This window comes from Castor canadensis, chromosome 12 (genome assembly GCF_047511655.1).
Source record: "Castor canadensis chromosome 12, mCasCan1.hap1v2, whole genome shotgun sequence".
NCBI lineage: Eukaryota > Metazoa > Chordata > Mammalia > Rodentia > Castoridae > Castor > Castor canadensis.
Window position 1 is genome coordinate 124,884,920 of NC_133397.1, and position 19,853 is coordinate 124,904,772.

Genomic DNA, 19,853 nt, shown 5'->3' on the forward strand with positions numbered 1-19,853 from the left:
TCTGTGTTAACCAAAGGAGTGATTGCCCTGGTTTGTGAGTAGAGGAGTGATTCTGTTAGAAAGTAACTGGGTCCTTAGTTCCACTCCCCACTAATGGGAGATCCCAGTACAGTGACTGGACACATCTGCATTCAACTGCAAATTCCTCGAAGGTGTGGCCTGGGTCAAGTCATTCCTATGATTAGTAAAGATCATTTTATTTGTAAGATTTGTTTCTTCCAATATCCGAATGGAATCAGACTGATTCCATAAAAATTATACTGAAGTAATGATTAATAACAGTAGTAATAATAATAACTTGACTGTAGAGAAATTATAGAACCTAGGACATACTAAGAAAGACAGAATAAGTATTCTATCATAATCCTGATTAAACTCCTTATTCATATTTCATTGATGGTTATCCAGAATGTTCCATATTTGGTAATAAGAATGTCTTCAGAATATTTAATTGCAATTTTTCTTGTCTTTTATATGTATTTCCGATATCCTTTTGTTTGAGCATTTAACTCTCTGTATGCAATAGTTTAATGGCTAACTAATCATTCTTCTTCTTTTTAGTCTCCCACCTGACCTCTAAGATTAAACTTAAAGCATCACTTGATTGGCCTTTGACTTTTGATGCCTTCTGCAAACCACTGGATCCTGGATCCATAACTTCCAATCCTGAAAGCATTCCTTCTCTCCTTTAAACATTTTCTGTAACCTCTTAGTGACGTTTGATTCAATATTGCTTTAATGGCAAGAATTTCCTTGCGTAGCTAGTTTCCTAGACTTTACTTCTCTAGCGTTGAGAGCACATCTGTGTCTAAGTCATATCTAGTTGCCATCAGGTCAGAATGCTGATCACATGGGAAAACACATATTTGTAGAATCAACCAAAGACAAACCTTGGCGCTCTAGAAACAGTACTGAAAATTCCAGCTCTTATACTCAGTATAAGATGTGTTATGGTCTTAGCCAAGTGTCTTCATTAAACACTTGGGACTCTGTGACCTTGTACTTAAGATTCTACCATATCCCTAAGGTACAATGAATTATGACGCATGACAGCTGGGAGGTTGTCTAGACTGAGTAGCCTAATATTTACAAGACAACCCAGTAAACTACTATCTTGGTTTTTGATCCATGAAATGGTGATGGTAACCCTCATGTGGTTGATTTACGCCAGTTACCGAATTGATTATTTGCTTGTCTGTTTCTTCCACGTTTTTCCATGTATAAATATATGGACAAATAAAAAATGAGGGAACAATCGCCTCAAACAGTACCCAGACCAAATATTTTTAATATTTTTTACTATGCTTCTAAATATTTAATAGATTATTAGTAGATGCAAACATAGAAGACACTACTTCACATTTGCATGTTAATGAAAAATCATGAATTATACATTATTTGCTATGTGGAGTAGTGGAAACAGTATTCATTTTTTATGGCCATAAAAACTTACATTGTCTCCTGAAATGCTCATCAAGCCCCCTTCTGTAATAGTGCCAGAAAGATCTGCGAGGTTTTGAAAACCATCTCCAGTGAAATTAGATAGATTTGTTTGTACCTGCTTTGCAACACGCTAGCGTGGAAGTTCATTTTAAACAAAATAGTTTTAATAATGTCATTACTAATGTATATTTGGTCATCACTAAAAAATGGGGTTTTAATATGAATGTTTCATTTCAATAAGCGGCAAAGGAAGCAAGTTGCCCTGAGTCAGCAGGAAGTGGTGATACACCAGAGAGCAGCTGGATTGTGTTAGATTCATCCAGAACACTGAACAGCCCAGAGATGGTCCAAGGAAAAACAACTGGCTTTATTCAAATGATTAGGCTTACTGCAGCTCAATAGTGAGATTCACACATTCTCCTATTATTTCTTGACCTTGTGCCAAAAACTCCCACTTACAGTAATAATTAGAATTACTGTTTCCAGTGCATGCCTCCATCCTCCTAACAAACAGTAAGAAAAAAATGTGGCACTTACAAACTATGCAATTAATGAAAATTTTCTTCACTCTGTTTTATTAATACAGCTCAATTTTCCTAACTCTTTGCCATTCTGCCCAAGTACATCTACCTTCCGTTGCTCTATCACTGTAAGTGCCATCTCTGGTACTGTAGATGCTACCATTTTGAAAAGGAGCAGTGTTTCTTTTTACTGTTCATTAAATTCTAAGAAAGTCCTTTCATTTTTCCTGGTCTGTCTTTGACTGCTGTCATTCTGGACTCTGTGTTATTTTGGCCCAGTAATGTGGAAAATTGCTAATACCTTAAATACAGAATCACAAATGGTGGAATTAGCATAGAGTACAAATTATGATGGCTACTCTTTTAATGAGAGGCACCTTACGAGAAAGTGTGGAAAGCCTGATGAAATCTTCATAGGTGATGATGACATACTCTGTCTGCCTTGCCAGTCTGAAGTCCTCTCCAGGCATCTTGTTACGCTCAGTCTGCACGTCCACCAAGGGAAGAGCGAGAAAGGACTCATGTCATATTTATGTGCTCAGTGATTCTTGTAGCACTGCAGTTATTACCACTCACAGAAGCCTAACACATACATCCAAGGAGTTTACCCTTACTTGGCAGGACCTAATGGGAAATCAAATAGAAATCATAAGGTGTGAAAAACAAACAAGAGAAGAATAATCAAAACTTAAAAAAAAAAAAAAACAAGTATTTAGTAGAATAAATCTGATTGCTAAACCAAGTGTGATGTGAATTCCTTGTAAGAGACAGATATCAAGACTGGAATCCTAAAAGCTAAACTGATACCATAATTCTGCCACTAACATATTTTTATCTGCTTACATGAGCATTTGATTGGCGCAAGTTGGGCACTTGAAGCCTTAGTTTGCTTATTTCAAAAAGCAAAAGAGGAAAATCCCTGCTCACAGGTTTGCTCTCAAAAACAAATGAAGGGAAATGACCCAAACATTGTATGCACATATGAGTAAAATAAAATAAAATAAAAAATAAAAAAAAACAAATGAAGGGAGGCAAGACTTACAAACATGGCTACATTTCCCTGCATCAAGCCCTCTCATGGCATATGTAGCCCTGGGTGTCCAGGCTCCTTGCATGGCCTACCAGGTTGTCTACCCATGGCCTTGAGGCTCAATCTAACACCATCAACAGCCACAGTGGCCTGGAACTAGACCAAGATCCTTTTCACCTGAAGGCTTTTCTGAGCAGGGTCCTCTGAATGAAATACTGTTTGTCTAAGTCCTTATGCTTCTGACTCCTCTTAACTTTAGTCCAGTTAATCTTTACCTTGGAGGCTGTTCTTGGTCTCTAGCTAAGGTCTCCCCTCCCACAGCACTCTCCATCTAACTGATTTGTCTTTTCATAATCTGAAATTATCCTTCTGGCTCATTTGTTTAGGGTTCTTATGGAGTGTAAGCTCCCAATGAGTGGGACCATTACTAGGCCCATTTACTACTTTGTTTGCATATAGAAAAGTGCCCAACCAATGCCAGGGACTCAAGAATGTCTATTCACAATAGCCAAGCTGTGGAAACAACCCAGATGCCTTACAACTAATGAATGGATCAAGAAAATGTGGTATATATACACAATGGAGTATTACTCAGCCATAAGGAATAATGACACGACCTGGTTTGAAGGTAAATGGATGCAATTAGAGGACATCATGTTGAGTGAAGTAAGCCAGGCTCAGAAAGACAACTGCCACATGTTTTCTCTCATATGTGGGAGATAGATTCAAAAGATAAAAATATACATAAAACAAACATGATCATACAGAAACTCATATGTAGAACATTTTTGTAATAGTGGAACTACTTTATGGAACTCAGAGAAGGAGAGAAAGGAAAAGAGAATGGTAGAGAGTCAACAATATCGTAAATCATAACATCTGTGAAGGTAGAGAAAATAAGGATATTCATTGAAAGCTGTTGAAAATCAGGGTGGGGGTGTGTGAGGTAAAAGAGTAAGGGAGAGTAATGCAAGGGATTGAAGAGACCAAAGTAAAGTATACTCACAGAGGGGACACATTGAGAAATCCCTTTTAACATTGACTTAGATATTAATAAGGATTGCAGGACTGAAAAATAGGTACAGTGTGTTGGAGGGTATTTGTGGGAGGGGTAAGTGAATGAAGGAGATTAAGGTAAGGGAATATGGTTGATGGACTTCACATACCTACGTGAAGTAGAACAAAGAAACCTCTTGTAATAGTTTTAAGTAGGGTGGGAATAGGGTTGAGAGGGAGAGACAGTAGGGGTGATCTAACCAATGTACAATATAAGCCTACATGGAATTGTCACAATGAATCCCCCCTGTACAATGAACATACCTTAATAAAAAATGGAATTTTAAAAAAAGACTGCCTGTCACCTGACTGAATGAATGTCCTGGTGGCAGTCCACTGAGAGAGAGAAAGATGGCAGGGAGGGAGGGCCCAGTTCTTTGAGGGCCCTGACAACTCTCTAAATATACATCACTGTGAATTCTGCACCTTCATACTGTCTCCTAATCTTCTCCCACCTAAACTGCCTGAGTATCTCCACTCTATCTATTCTCCTAAGACAAAATAATAATTATTGTAACAGTAATAATAACTGCACACTCACTCATATGCACCTAATTATTTCAAATAGATGGTCTCATTGAAATCATTAGAACATTTTGGTTGTGAGTAAACTGAGGATTACAGAAGTTGGATAATTTGTTGAAGGTCTTATGGCAAGAGGCAGAACTTGTCCTTAAGCTCACGTTGGTCAACATGCACACTCTCCCTATTCCACACTGGGGTCATATAGCTACCGTGGCAGAGGGCAAGTCAGACTCTTGCTTCAACATAGCTTGAGTCACTCTTTCTGCTTTAGTATTTCCTTTCCTGGGGGATGAACGCACTGAGAGGGAAATGAATTGGATTGAACATAGTTATATTTTCCCATTCAGGTATATGCCTTATGGAGAGACTTCCAAACATGAAAGGGGGCACACTGGATCGATGATCCTAGCAGCCACTTACATGTATGAAGCCCACAAAACTGGGTGATATCTGAAGCTTCGTGGCAGCTCTGTGAGGACTGGACACTGCAGGACTTACTGTCTTGCCCCTGTTGCACAACTAGCAAATGATGGAGCAGGGAATTGTTCCCATTTATGTTACAAACTCAGAGCTCAATCACCATGTCTAACCGATGAGCTCAGAGAGAAAGGAGAGGCTAGGTGCACTTGCCCTGTATGCAAAACTCACCCTTCAATGGGAACTCGGTGTTTTCTATGGGAACATCTGGTCAAAGATGAGCCCTCAAAAAACTCATCTTCCATTTTTGGCAATGTTATTTAGTGCTTTTGTCTTGTGATTATTTTTAATATTAGAATGATAAAAAGAGCATAGTCTTGAATAAATAACCTATTTTTTTCATTTGATACAGATGAGTCATCAACAAACAATACTATTAATTACCTTAATGTATCTATCACTATCACTTTCTTCTGAGTTGGGTTTTCATCTACCAGTGAGAATATATGAAATAAAACAATTGTGTCATAAGAAGTCATGCAAAGAATTCACTGCTATTTTCAATTTCCTTTTTAGGTTTTTTGGTTGCTTGCTGTTAAGAGCTCCAATCATATATATTTACTTAGACTCACAGTTTCCTGTAGCTTCAATCGCTTAAATAAAAGAGGGTTTTAAAGAGGAGTAGAAATAGTTGTAAGACTCCTTAAGTCAAGGCTGTTTTAATGAGACATTGTTCATTAAAAAGCAGACATTTTTAAAAAAGAAAGTCAAGCAGAGGGGTAAAAATTAGAAACTTGTGTATCAAGCGTTTTAGTAATTACCAGATTTCCAGATGATAAGACAGAAAGCAAGCTATGTCTTGGAGAAATTGTCCCCTGGAGAGAAAGGGAAAAAACAGGGATTTTGAGTTTGACAGGACAACCTTGTAGCACAACATTTTCTTCTCCAGCTGGTTCAAGGAGTTCTAAGCACCCTTTTGGAAACCATCATCTCACATCTATTTATTATCTCCAGCTCAGTGCACAATACTATCTGTTACACATGGATACCAGCAATAATACACGGAGGGCTGTGGTGTAAGAGACAGCCAGCTCTGTGCTCATCTGTGTTCTGAGCCTCATCCAGCAACCAGGACTCTGCTCATGCTGTACCCACCATCGTCAGCAATTAAGACAAAGGTATTATGTTTTTGGTATTTATTCCTCAAACTTTACACGTGCAATGTGATGTTAGCTGTCTGGTGCCACATGGATATAGACAGTGTGTGACTGACTGCCTTAGAGGAGCAAAAACTTGAAGAGATTATTTTTCTTTTCTTTGATTTAATAGGACTTTTTCGCAACCTGTGTTGTAAGACTCGCGTACACAGAGTGCTGTTTCTGTTCAGTGGAGGGCTAAAATAAAATGAATCCCACATTCCTGTCAGAATGTTACAAAAATGTTGGCTGTTATTGCAGAAGAAGAAATCAGACCCTGGGGGACAAAAAATTAAGAATTTCAAATGTGTGTTAGATTGTAGTAATTCTCAACACAGGCTCTAAGAACCCCTGACAAGCTTTAAATACTAGACTCTGAGAGCCTATGTACTGGAGGTTCTGATTCAGTTGGTGTGAGTTAGGGTCCAGGCACTTGGAGTTTCTAAGGGCTCCTCTGATGATTCCATTTTGCAGGCAGGATTGAGAGCAACTGATGTGGGGGTAGAAAACTTAGAGCCCAATGGATGGCTTGGCACTACTGTAATCTTTAACGCCCAGGAGACTTCATAAGTCCCCATCATTTCTTTTTATGGTTTCATCCACATACAGATTTGTCATGACAATTAATTTAACCTTAAAAGTGAAACAACCTTGATAAGCATAAAATGGCATAAAATAGAAAGCAAAAAAAGAAATTAAACAAATCTCAAAAATGAAACAGTCGAGTTCTATTATTTATTCTGACATGAATTTTAGACTTGGGATATTTATCTGACATCAAATATTCTTTCCTATATATCTTAACTTTGGTTTCCCTACCCCGAAGCTGGCAGTAAAGGGAGATAAATATCCCCATTTTACAGAAGCATGAAGACTTAAAGATAGTATTTTTAAGGTATATTTTTGTTTTAGTTTTCTTCCATCCCCCAAGATCTCTCTGAGGATCAAATAAGTTAATATATGGGGAGAACATTATAATTTATGATTATTATGGTGTTGTTATTGTTGTAAGTTTTCTTTATCCCCCCATTACTCAACTGTAAAATGAAAGCATTGAACTAAATCATTCTGAATATGTTGAATGTGTCCTCTAAGCACTAAAGATCTTTGATTTTTAAAAAATAAGGATTGGACAACCTTCGTATCTATCTGACTGTGTGTGTGTGTGTGTGTGTGTAAGAGAGAAAGAGAAGTGGGGGATGAAGAGAGGGATAGGAAGGGAGAGAGGGAGGAGGGAGAAGATGGAAGGAGAGAGAGAGAGAGAGATTCACAGAGCACAATGAAACGAAGGTTCATGAGTTGCCTTAGCTCAATCTACCTCATGCATATATATATATATATATATATATATATATATATATATATATATATATATATGTACATACTTCATACCTGTTTTCTTTCCCTTGGGAAAATACACAGGACAACTGTGAAGGGTTCACAAGTAAGATCCCTTTCTTTCCACAAGTAAGATCCCTTTCTTTCTGTACTGGACATGCAGTTGCACCTTGAATTTAGCAGGTTTTTACTCAGTGGTCTGGGTGCTGAGAACCAACTTGGTTTCAAGCCAAAAGGCTGGAGGACCAAGTCCAGTGACTGTGCCATTCCTTAGAATAACCAGCAGAAGACAACTGGTTTTGCAGTCTTGTCTGACTCACTTAGAAACAGAGCTGCCAGCTTCCTCAAACAGATGCTGTGTCCAAATTTCTGATGAGAGATTTGGGGGAAGAAATGAATTTCTGTGCTGTAGCACCATTCAAAGGAAATAACAGCAAATGCTGCACTCCCTCAGCAGGTGGCTACCTGTGCAATTTCCCTGTCTACGGTGTGAATGCTCTCTGTGGCTCATTTCCTAGAGGATGTAAATATGCCCAGGTTTCCCCGATGTTAAAACAAAAACAAATTGAAAACAAATTAAAAATTCTCTCTTCTAGCCAGTATTATTTTTTAGCTACAGCTACTTCTCTTCTTGCTTTCATCATAAGGCATTGAAAGAGTTGTCCATGCCTGTATTTCATCTCTTTGGTCTCATTCTGGACTCCCCCATGACCTGCTTTGTCTCAGCTATTGGCCAAGGTTGGCAAGGGTCTCTTGGCTGTGATTTAACATGTCAGCTTTTCCTCTATTTTGTCTTTCTGACCTCCATTGCTCCTCTAATTCCTTTGGTGCCTCCTCTTACCTAAGACTTTCTTCCTGCTTGGGTTCAGACCCTGATTGCTCCTAGTTTTTCTTTTTTGTGCTTTCCTGTCCTTATCTGTCTTCAGGCCCATCTTGTGTCATTTGTTTCTTATGCCTTGTTTTCCTGAGAACTGGTCCTTTAACCTTTCTGATAACCTTGCCCACCCCACACACTTTCTGGAAGGGCTCACCCACCTGCATAGGAGGAGTCTCCATTGCCTTAGGTTTCTAGAAGGCAATGTACAAGATTCATATCTTCACATGTGAGCAGGTGTGGTGGTGAATGCCTACAATCCAAGCTAGGTAGGAGGCTGAGATAGGGCAATCATTGTCCAGACTGGGCCCAGGCAAAAACAAGACCATATCTGAAAAAAAAAAAAAAAAGTAAAGCACAAAGGGCTTGGGGTATGGCTTAATTGAGAGAGTGTCTGCCTAGCAGGTGTAAGACTCTTAAGTTCAAACCTGAGTATTACTGGCAAAATATTGTATCTAGGTATGTCTGTGAGGGTGTTTTGGAAAAGACTAGTATTTGAACTGGTAGTCTGGGTAAAGAATTTCTGCCCAGGTATGGTGGCTCACACTATAATCCCAGCTACTTGGGAGGCAGAGATAAGAAGGTCATGGTTCAAGGTCAGCCTGACCAAGAAGTTAGTGAGACTGTATCTAAAAAAAACAAAAAACTGGGCATGGTGGTACATATCTGTAATCCCAGTAACTCAGGAGGCAGAGATAGGAGGATCATAGTCAGATACCAGCCCTGGGCAAAAAATATTTATTTTTTAGCCCTATCTAAAAAATAAACTCAACCAGAAATTGCTGAGGGTGTGTCTCAAGCAGTAGAGCACTATCCTAGCAGGCATGAAGTCTTAAATTCAATACCACCAACAAAGTTTTAAAAAGTTCTTCCCTAATAAATATGGGTGGAGCATCATCTAATCCCTTGAGGGCCTGAATACGACAGAACCAGAACAAGGGAGGGAGAATGAATTCTATCTCATCTTCTGCCCTCAGACACCAGAGTGCCCGGCCATCAGCCTTTCAGCCTGTGATTGAATTATACTCCAGCCTTCCTGGTTTTCCACTTTGCAGATTGCAGATAGTGGAAATCCTAGGCCTCCTTAATTGCATAAGACAATTCCCACAATAAATCTCATGCAGATATATCTCTCACTGGGTCTATTTCCCCAGAGAACCATGACAATATAATAAGTCTTGGAGATTTTCTATCTGCCACACTGGTCAAATGCTGGAGACTGACAGAATGGATGGAATAGCACCCATGGATGAATTAGACTATGCCAGCCATGAGTTTAGTGCTCAACTTGGGCTAACATTTTACATATTTTACATTCAGAATTTTGTTTAATTACTGAAATATTTATATATTTATTTTTTATTATTCTGCTAGTATTCCTTTGGCAGACGTGAGACATAGCAGAGGTAAAGGTGACCCTCTATTCCAGCATTTGATACTGCTGTTCCAGGACCCTTTCTGCTACAAAGGGCTCACATTTATTTGTGTTCTTACTGGATTGAGTCAGACACTGAGCTGAACCTGTTAATTTATATAACAGTCTACTCTGATAGGGACCATTTTATGCCTGTGATGCAGATGAAGAAAACGTTCATAGCACAGAAGAAGTAAGCAACATTACCAGGATAATAATCACATTGGTATGGAGAAACCTGGGTTTGAATCCCTGCTTGTGCTAATCAAGCCAGAGAGGCAGTGTTGGTCATTGAAGTCAGTTTCTCCATTTATAAAAAGGACAGAGTTTAATTCTGACAGTCACCATGGTCCCTGACTCATATTTTGTTGACTCCATTGCAAATATCAAACTGAGCTGTACAAACTCAGTGGGAGAGGGAGTCATTATGTATTTTTGACAGCCAAAATTCCATTTGCCAAAGATTAAAAAAAAAAGAAACAGCAGCAGCAACAACAAAAGAGACATCCACCAGGGAAGTGCCTGGCAAGGGCAGCATACCTCCTACTAACAATCCCAATGACCCTTTGTTTCAGTCTATTTAAAATACGGTCAGTGTCTCTTTTCAACTAATTCATTAGGAATCAGTTTACAAAGTTAGAGTTAAAAAGTTGCTCAACCTTCTTGAGTTCTTATTGTTTACTACTTCTTCCAGTTAGATAAATAAAGTTGATTTCCAGAGTTACCTAGGTGCGTCCTTCAGGTGTGTGAATAAGTGGAGGGAACACACTGTAGGTCATTCTTTCAGTGACACACCATGTGTTTCCAAGAATGCATTCAGGATAAACATGGTTCAGAGAGAAAGCAGCCTTTGCCACACTGTATTCCTCTCTGTAGTCACTTTATTTTGAGTTTATTGTTGTAAATATTACCCAGACAACCAAAGAAGAACAGGTGTGTGAGTGTGTCTAAGGAAGAATTCAGTATCTTTGTAAAAGGGTTCTTTTCCAATGGAGTCTTGGGCTTTTAGTCCATATTGAACATAGCCTCTGCTGAATCTCATTTTTCTCAGTATCTTTTATTATTTGCAAGATGAGAACTGTACAAAGATGAACTCTTAAGCTCCTCAGAGTCTAACGTCTAAGAATTTAGTAATACTGGAGGTTGAACTCAGGGACTTAAGCATGGTAGGCAGGTCCTCTACAACTTGAGCCACTCTGCCAGCCCTTTTTATGTTGGCTGGTTTTTGTTTGTTTGTTTGTTTGTTTTGAGATAGGGTCTCACTTATGCCCAGGGCAACCTGGGCTGTGGTCCTTCTATTTATAATTCCTTGCATACCTGAGATGACAGGTACCCTCCACCTCACCATGGGTGAGATGGGGGTCTTCTTAACCTTTTGCCCCACCTGGCTTTGAACCACATTCTCCTGATCTCTGTCTCCCAAGTAGCTAGGATTACATGGTTGCTAAGATTTCAGAATTTGAATTTATTCTTCTATTCCCCTTATTGCCACACACATCTCTTGTTAAGTCAGTTTCATAAGCTCAGAATTTCATTCTCAACAAAAAAACATATGGAAGAGAAGACAATGCAATGTTTGTGTTCCTCTCAGTAAGTTTAAGGAAGAGAAGGAAGACTGCAGATGGTGTGGTGGGTCAGTTGCAGTGGGAACGCCTCTTCTCTTGGGTGGAATTTGACCAGTTTTGAGAGTTAGTCAGTTGCCACCCCACATTTCATCTGAATCACTTTTTAATGAAAAAATGCAAATCAAATTCGGAAACAGTTGCCTTTTTAAGAAGTCAACAAATTGCTATTACTCAAGATTGCTTGGGTTCTGAATCAACTTTATTTCTTGTCTTTTTGCTCTTTTGAAAATAAAAAACTCATCTCCAGCTCATAAAGTAGCATTAGTTCTTATTATTCCATACATTAGAAATCAACTGGTATTTCATATAAATTAAATTAGAGATTTTGTATTTAATTTACTGATGACAAACTGTAAGAGTCAGCACTTTCGCTCTGATAACCTTTAAAACATATTAATTTCACTAGTGATTTACATAGGGCTCTGTTTCCCACTGCTACAGCTTTCATTCTCCCAAGCAGAAATGCCCCATGGTTTTTCAATTTGTTACCTAATCAGCACAATACATTCCTCCTTTTATTCTTTTCATTTTGTCTCCTAAATTTGAGACTTCAATACACAAGGAAAATTGTACCCAGAAGTCTCACGTGGCTTTTCTATTTCTGTGAACCTTTAAGAGAATAAACAGGAAAATTATTCCATTGGGCTGGAGTTCTGCTTGCAAGCAGGGTGGTTTTAAGACTGTTCCATTCAAATGATGTTTTCTTCAAAGCGTGCTACTTGGACATTACAAAAATGTTTCCACAAATCCATCTAAAACTCCTAACGCCAATATATCAAAATCTCCAGGAACTATGCCAGTGACAAACATCAGAGTTCTGAGAAGCCGTCTTCTGAAGCTGTTCTGACCATTTGCACCATGTGACAGAAGCTGTTCTTAAGTCCCTAAATGTCCCCATTCAGGCTCCAGATTGGAAAAGCAAGTTCTTTCCTGGCTTGCCTTCCTTTCTTGTTATCTCAATGTCAGAGGACCCCAGAGATAATGGGGTGATCCCTGAGTTCAAAAAAATTGAGGCTTGCTAGTCAGACAGAATTTCAGTTTCTTTAACCTATAATAATTTCATACCACCATAGCCATATACTCTCTTTATGTCTAGTTAAACCTGCTGAGAGGAGTGACCCTCCTAATTTCTTGAAGGTTTTGTGTCTTGGATAAAGACAATGAAATCAAACTATAAACTGAAAGTACAAAAATTTTATCTTTCCCAATTCAATTCAAGCAAAGTGCTTATCTTAATAGGAAGAAAAGATGGTGATGGGATTTGGGATATACCAAGGGTCCCCCATAGGTCCCTGGTGCTGTCTTTCTGGGGGTACAGAACATTGGAGTGCTTATTCAAGAATTTAACATGGGGCAAGACATTGGGAAGAGATAAAAGTGTGCTTGTAGTTTTTTTATACTGAGCAGAGGTAAATGCTAGTGAGTAAGTGGGAAGAGGTTTGGCAATTTGAGTAGAAACATCCACTTTCTAATACACCTTGAAAATTTAACAAAAAGAACCCCACAGGGGATCTTTTGTTTTCTTTTTTACTTATTTATTTATTCTTTTATTCACATGTGCATACATAGTTTGGGTCATTTCTCTCCCCTTCCCCCCTCAGTTCCAGGCAGGTCCTGTTCTGCCTTTATCACTGATTTTGTTGAAGAAAAGAGACAAGCATAATAAGGAAGACAAAGTGTTTTTGCTAGTTGAGTTGAGGATAGCTATACAGAAATATTCCTAGCATTGCTTTCGTGTACATGTGTTATGACTCATGTTGATTCATCTCTAACTGATCTTTACCCTGGTTACTGATCCCCTTCTCATGATAACCTCTGTTGCTCAGTTCCTCTGGAGTGGGGATATCAATGCTTTCATGTTTTGAGTTTTCTGCCTATTTCTATATCACCCAAATGTGCTCTGCCCTTATCATGTGATCCAAGTCCAACCACATTGCTGCATTTGCCCTAGATCTAAAGTCCACAAATGAGGGAGAACATACGATTTTTGGTCTTCTGAGCCTGGCTAACCTCGCTCAGAATGACATTCTCTAGTTCCATCCATTTAGCTGCAAATGATAAGATTTCATTCTTCTTCATGGTGAGTAAAATTCCATTGTGTACAAGTACCACATTTTCTTGATCCATTCATCAATAGTGGGGCATCTTTGTTTTTCCATAACTTGGCTGTTGTGAATAGTGCTTTTAAGGGGTGCTCTGGGGAAACATGTTAAGAATGCAAAATGGAAGGACAGGTGTGATAATTATGGCAACAACAGCTCTTAGGAGATTCAGAAGTCTACAAGGGTGAAATAGTCCTCATAAGATGTCATTTATTTTAAATCATTTACTCTTTTGATTATATTATATATTATATCTATGTTTTGCCATGTTTCAGCATCTATCTGCATCTGTAAGATAGCAATATATAATTTTCTACAAGTTTTATTTGTAATACAATAAGACATACTGTGATATAAACATTAAAACATGAGCTACATACAACATTGCTGAATTTATATTTTTCATTCATGTATTCTTTATCAAATTTTCTTTTGACATTATTCTATATACAACCCTCTCACCTTTTCGTTAATGTGTATTTTTATGAAAGAGCTAAGTTTTTATTTATTTGTTGCTACTCTGTGTGATTTAAATGAAACTCAGTTTACTGAGCCTTCATGTCTATAGTTTATCTTTTCTGATTCAGTTACTTTTTTTTTCCTTTTCTGGAAAGACTGGTGTTTGAACTCAGGGCCTTGGTCTTGCTAGGCAAACACTCTGCCACCGAGCCACTCTTCTAGTTGCTATTCTTCATGAATGTTGGAAACCAAACTTTTTGTTTTTTTCATTTTCCAAATTAATCCTCCCAATTAATTACTATCCTTTCCTTCCTTCTTCACTTTGTACTTTTCACTCTGACATTTCCATTCTAATCAAATAGAGAAACAAAGGTTACAACTTTGACTTAACTTACCTAGAATCCATACTTCATGAAGCAATAACTTTGTTCCCCCTTCTCCCCAGTAGCCTCATACCCCCAGTTCCTAAAACAATGTCTGACACAGAAAAGGCAGTCAAACATATTTTTATAGGAATCAACAAAACCACTCTCAAACTGGATTCCAGGTCTTTCCCATGGCCAATTCTCCTGGGCCAGGGATGGAGCACCATGGTGCACCAGGTAGAGTTTGTCCAAGCTCAACTAAACTTGGTCTAATGAATCCTATCCCAGAAGGGAAACTTGAGGCCAGGGTCATTGTAAACTATCATTTTTTTCTTCAAGAGCATGGATCCAGTGTCAGTTCTTAGCCTCTTCCTCTTTGCTCTGGGCATGTCCTGTTAATTTCCAAGGCATGGTAGTATAAGGTGCTGCATCCTATGAGCTCAGTGATCATACCATGAATCAAATAAAATCTAAAGAGCAAGGTCATGCTTTATTTTTGGACCAAGCAAGTGACCTTTTAAGCATTCCTGAGAAAGAAAAAGAAATATTAACTAATTTAAGGAAAATAAAAAATACCAGTGAAGAATAATATTTATGAAAGGAATTCAGAGGAAGTCACCAAATCAGTTATCAGTTGGAAGCCACCAACCCAGCTATCAGCTCAAGATTGCACAGCAAGTTCTCAGCCCATGCTGTGCCCATAGCTACTTCCCTACAAAACAGTGTATCAACTGAACTAAGCAATTCTATATACAGACCCCTTGGTGAGCATTTGGAATATCGACATTTTTCGAGTTACATATTCTAATATAGTATCAAAATACAAATAAAGATACACCACACTAAAATATTTGTATTTCATTGAAACTCTGCTTTGTGTGCTGAATGTGTGTTTATCAGGGACACTTTAGCCTTAAAAACACCTGATCTTGTACATTGTGACTGTATTTGTAGAGAGACTACATTATAGCTTGTTTGGTGAGTGAAGTCAAGGCTTAAATTCAGCACTTTTTTGTTTTTAGATTTAGACCATAATCTGGTGCTTCAGGAAACTGATTCATATACAAGAATCCTACATGCCGCTTCAGTCTGTACCTGGGGAATTTTACGTGGTCTTTGGCAGCCTGCTTCTGTAGGTTTCCCTCAGTGCCTACATTTGGAGACCTTTTCTGCCAAGGAAATTCCAGGAGTCAAGTCGCAGGACTTCTGTGAGAAGATTCTGGCTAAAAAAAGCACTGCTAATTCTTGCCACAACACAAACAGGTTTCAAAAACTTGAAAGTTAAGCACCCCCACCAGCTGTTCCAAGTGTCAGGTTGTCGCCATTCTATTCTTGAGTAGAGGCAATCAGGAAAGACCTCCTGCATGCGTGATAGACAACATTTCAATCTCTAAATTCTGAGTATGGACTTTTCTCTGAGTGTGGCATACAAGTTTGGGCCAAGTAATGTAAGGTGGAGAAAAACCATTGAGAAAGTCACCAATACAAACCAATTCTGTGCCAACTATTCCAGGGTTTCCAAATCATGCAACAGTATTTTAAAAGAGGGAGATGAATGCTAATTTTGGAAAAGTACACACTCATACGTACTACATTGCACTGTATGAGCAAATAAGAGCACATAGCATATTTTTGTCACATTATATGAGCAAATTCTATTTCCCTGTGTTAAGAACTCCTACTTAATCTTCAAGGCTCCACATATTCTCCAAGGGGGCCTATGATCTAGAGCAGATGTCCCAGGAAGAGGTAGTATCTTCCTCTCTTCCGCATTTTTTCTTTTCTTTTCTTTTTCTTGGCAGTACTGGGGTTTGAACTCAGGGCCTCACACTTGCCAGGCAGGCACTCTACCACTTGAGCCACTCAACCAGCTCTGTAATTTTTATTTTCCTTGACTAAAGCCATGAGGCAGCTCCTTCCTTAATATCTCCCCGTTTTGTACACTGGCATTACATGAGGTTTGGGGTTTTTTTTTTTCTTTTTTGTACCAAGAATGATGCCATGATATCACTGTGCCGATCACACAGGAGGCACATAGTGAATTTTATTACGCATTGAATATGCTATGGTTTAAGTTTTATCCTCAGAATCAAATTTTGTTTACTTTTATATACATATAGATCTAGATACAGCAATTTTATAATACTGTGACCACCAACCTTTCTCTGCAAAAGGCCCGATAGTAAATATGGTAGTATTTGTGGACCACATGGTCTCTGTTGCAATTACTCAACACCGTCATTGTATCACAGAAGTAGCTATAAACAATAGCTAAATAGATGACTTTGGTTTGGGGCCAGTAAAACTTTATTTATAAAAACAGGCAGAGGTTTGGTTTGTCAGCTGTAATCTCTTGGTCTCTGCTTAATGCTCTATTTCTTCATTCTTGCTTTTCTTTCTTCCTGTAGTGTGTTTTCCTAACACTACCACAAGTCCCTGTCCTCATTCTCCCTTCCTTTTGTATCTGATATGTTCCTTTTTAAATATTAAGACTTGGCACAGTCAGAATACTTTTTTATGAAATATGTCATGGCCTCCTTAGACAGCACTCACCATTCTTCTTGGGGTCTCCACCATGGCTCCATTATAGGAAGGGCTTTCATTTGTGTAAAATTCTATCTCTGGATTTTGGCCTGGAGTGCCTGCTAGGAAGGAGCCATTCATCCCAGTGTTCCCATTACCTGGCACATAGCAGCTACTCAATAAACACTGGGGAGCAGAGCATTTTATAAAACATTGACTCTATAACCTCAAATAGGTGTTATAGGGTTTCTTTTATATTTGCGATATTTAAAAAGTCAACAAATGATTCATAATGTAACCAATTATGTCAGGAAGCAGCTAGCATTTCAGTCTGTTCCATTAGGGTAGAAATCACATCCTCTCACTGAGAAATAAATGTGCAGCTGGAATCAAAAGGAATTCCAAGTCTGAGGGACGGCAATTAGCTAAATCAGGATCTGCCTGCAGAGTATTGGACTCATGGACCCTTGCCTGTAAAAATTGCAGTAAACATGGCTAGCACTTGCCTTGTGCAAGCTGCTTTGTACAAAATAATCCATTAGAGCAGGCTTATGGTTTCAAAGCAAAACGCCACACCCCTAAGTCAATGCCGAGCCAGCCCTTCCCCATGCTGAATTTTATTGCTCTTGATGGACTGTACTTTTCAATATCCTGCTTCCACATCTGTGGCCCCATCTCTAAGAACTGAATGGATATGCAGGACTCACTTTTCTAGTCATAAATATTACTTTTCAGCAGAGCCAGGTCCACAAATCTCAGGACACTGAGTCTGTGAGAAAGAGTTCAGCTTCTCTCTTCTATTACCTTTTTCTTAAATGCTGATGAGAAATCTTGGCACAAGTCTGGCTGGACCATCATTATGGAAATGGAGAGGAGTGGGGAAATTTTGCTGAGTACTAGCACTTTAGCACAGCTTGGCAGTGATCTGCAAGGATCATTTAGGTCTGACCTAAGCTAACATTCACCCCTGACCTCCTCAAAATATGGGATTTATTTCTAGTTCCCACAACCACTTGGAGTAAAGTGACTCTTAATTTATGTCTCTTGTTCTAATTACTCTCCAACCACCAGAACTTATATTTGGATAGTACCATGAAAAAACTAATCTTCTCTTCCCAATGCCAACCTACAAGTTTAAGATATTCTTGGGGATAAAGCCAGCTAAGTCTTTCAAAGTACACCCTAATGTAGTCACTCAGTATCCTTGTCACTCTTCTGTGAGATGCCCCATCCCTGTTCAGATAACCCCACTGTCCTTCTAAGAGAGTCAGCATAGGTTTATCCAGGATGGACTCTGGAGCCTGTGGGTTGGATTAGGGCACCAGATAAAAAACAGGGTTCCAAGTGCATTCAAATCTTAGATAAACAGTAAATAATTTTTAGTTTAAGAATGTCATTAAAATTGCAGAGGATATACTTATTTCAAGAGATTATTCATTATTCATCTGAAATTTAAATGTAACCAGGCATCCTATGTTTTTATTGGTTAAATTTGGCAATCCTAAATTCTGTTACTAGCTCTCTAACCTCATAGTAACAGTACTTTCCTTAGGTAATTATCCAAATAGCATGTTAGAAGCAATGCCTAGCTTGGTGATGAATGAGTATTTAATAAATATTCACTAACTTTATTTCCCTGATAATCCCAAACAGGGGTGAAACAGTAAATAATTTAGGCTTTGTAGGCAGTATGACCTGTTCCAACTATTTGAATGTGGCACTATATTGCAAAGCAGCCTTAAACAATACCAAAATGAAGGAACACGGAACATGGCTGTAACCCAATAAAAATCTATTTACAAAAGTAGATGTCAGGCTGAACATGACCCATGCACTGTAGTTTTCCCTGGTTGAAACTAAAACTTTGTAGCAATCTTTTATTATTCCTTATGGCACCCTGCAACATCTCCTGTTTAAAAGAAACTTGGTAGATCACTATTGCCTCACTATTTAAGAATTCTGATACTCCCTAAAAGTTACAGGTGCCACATACAAAAACACGTGAAGATATATGCATGTACAAGTGTATATATGTTTCTATACACAGATGTTTCAATCTTTGCATCTGTATCATGAGGTAGATTGGAACAAATTTCTCCCTAATATTTCTTGATTCTTTTTGTTTTGTTTTGTTTTCAAGTCAGAGGCTCACTATGTAGCCCAGGCTGGTCTTGAACTTGTAAGTCTCCTACTTCAGCCTTCTGAGTGCTGGGATTATAGGGTGTATCACCACATCTGGTCTTTGATTCTTATCTTTTAATCTTCCAATTTTTTTCTATGCCCCCTTTCTCACTTTCTCTTAGTCCCCTGAATGTCTGCGAGGTCAGAATCTCCCTGGTATGTTTGTTATTTCTTTAATGAGCTACTGTCTTTCTTCTTTACACAACTCTGTGTGTTCTTCTAATATCCAGATATGTGTTATATCCCATCTCTCCATGTGCACAGACTGTATATTCCTAGAATTAATAGATACTTGGAAATACCAAGTTTCACAAAGCAACCATAGAGGTTGTTTATACCCTTCTCATTTTAATTGTGCATGACCGTATGTGATCGCACCTATCTGCGTGTGTTTGTATATTTTGACTGTTCAGTACCTTTCTCTTTATCCACTTTGAAGTCTGATCACTTGTGTGCCCGGTTCTTAGGAAATAAGCTACTAGCATGCCCAGGATGCAAGCTGGCACATGTTTCTTGATACCGATATAGTCTGATTGCTATTGTTATTGAGTGATTGTGGTTCAGGAACAAAGCAGACTTAAAACCAAAAGAGAGTTGGGACCTTTAAAGAGAAATTTGCAACAGTTGAGAAATGAGAAGCTCTGTATTACTATTGTATGACTCTCCTTTCATCTTTAGCCTTCTGATGTTTTCTTTTTATTTCCTCCTTGATGCCTTGAATGTATTGCTAGACATTTTAATGAGATATGGCCAGGTTCAGACCAAGCCGATAATTAACTCCTTC

The 19,853-nt window shown here is 38.5% G+C and overlaps 1 long non-coding RNA gene across 1 annotated transcript in view; it reads left to right on the forward strand.

Annotated features, from left to right (window-relative positions):
- Nucleotides 1-5,985: 5,985 nt before the first annotated feature.
- LOC141415100 (uncharacterized) overlaps nucleotides 5,986-19,853 on the forward strand; it is a 33,269-nt gene continuing 19,401 nt past the window's right edge. The window contains exon 1 of the long non-coding RNA XR_012440127.1: nucleotides 5,986-6,170. This is a non-coding gene — a long non-coding RNA (uncharacterized lncRNA). The remainder of the gene's footprint in view (nucleotides 6,171-19,853) is intronic.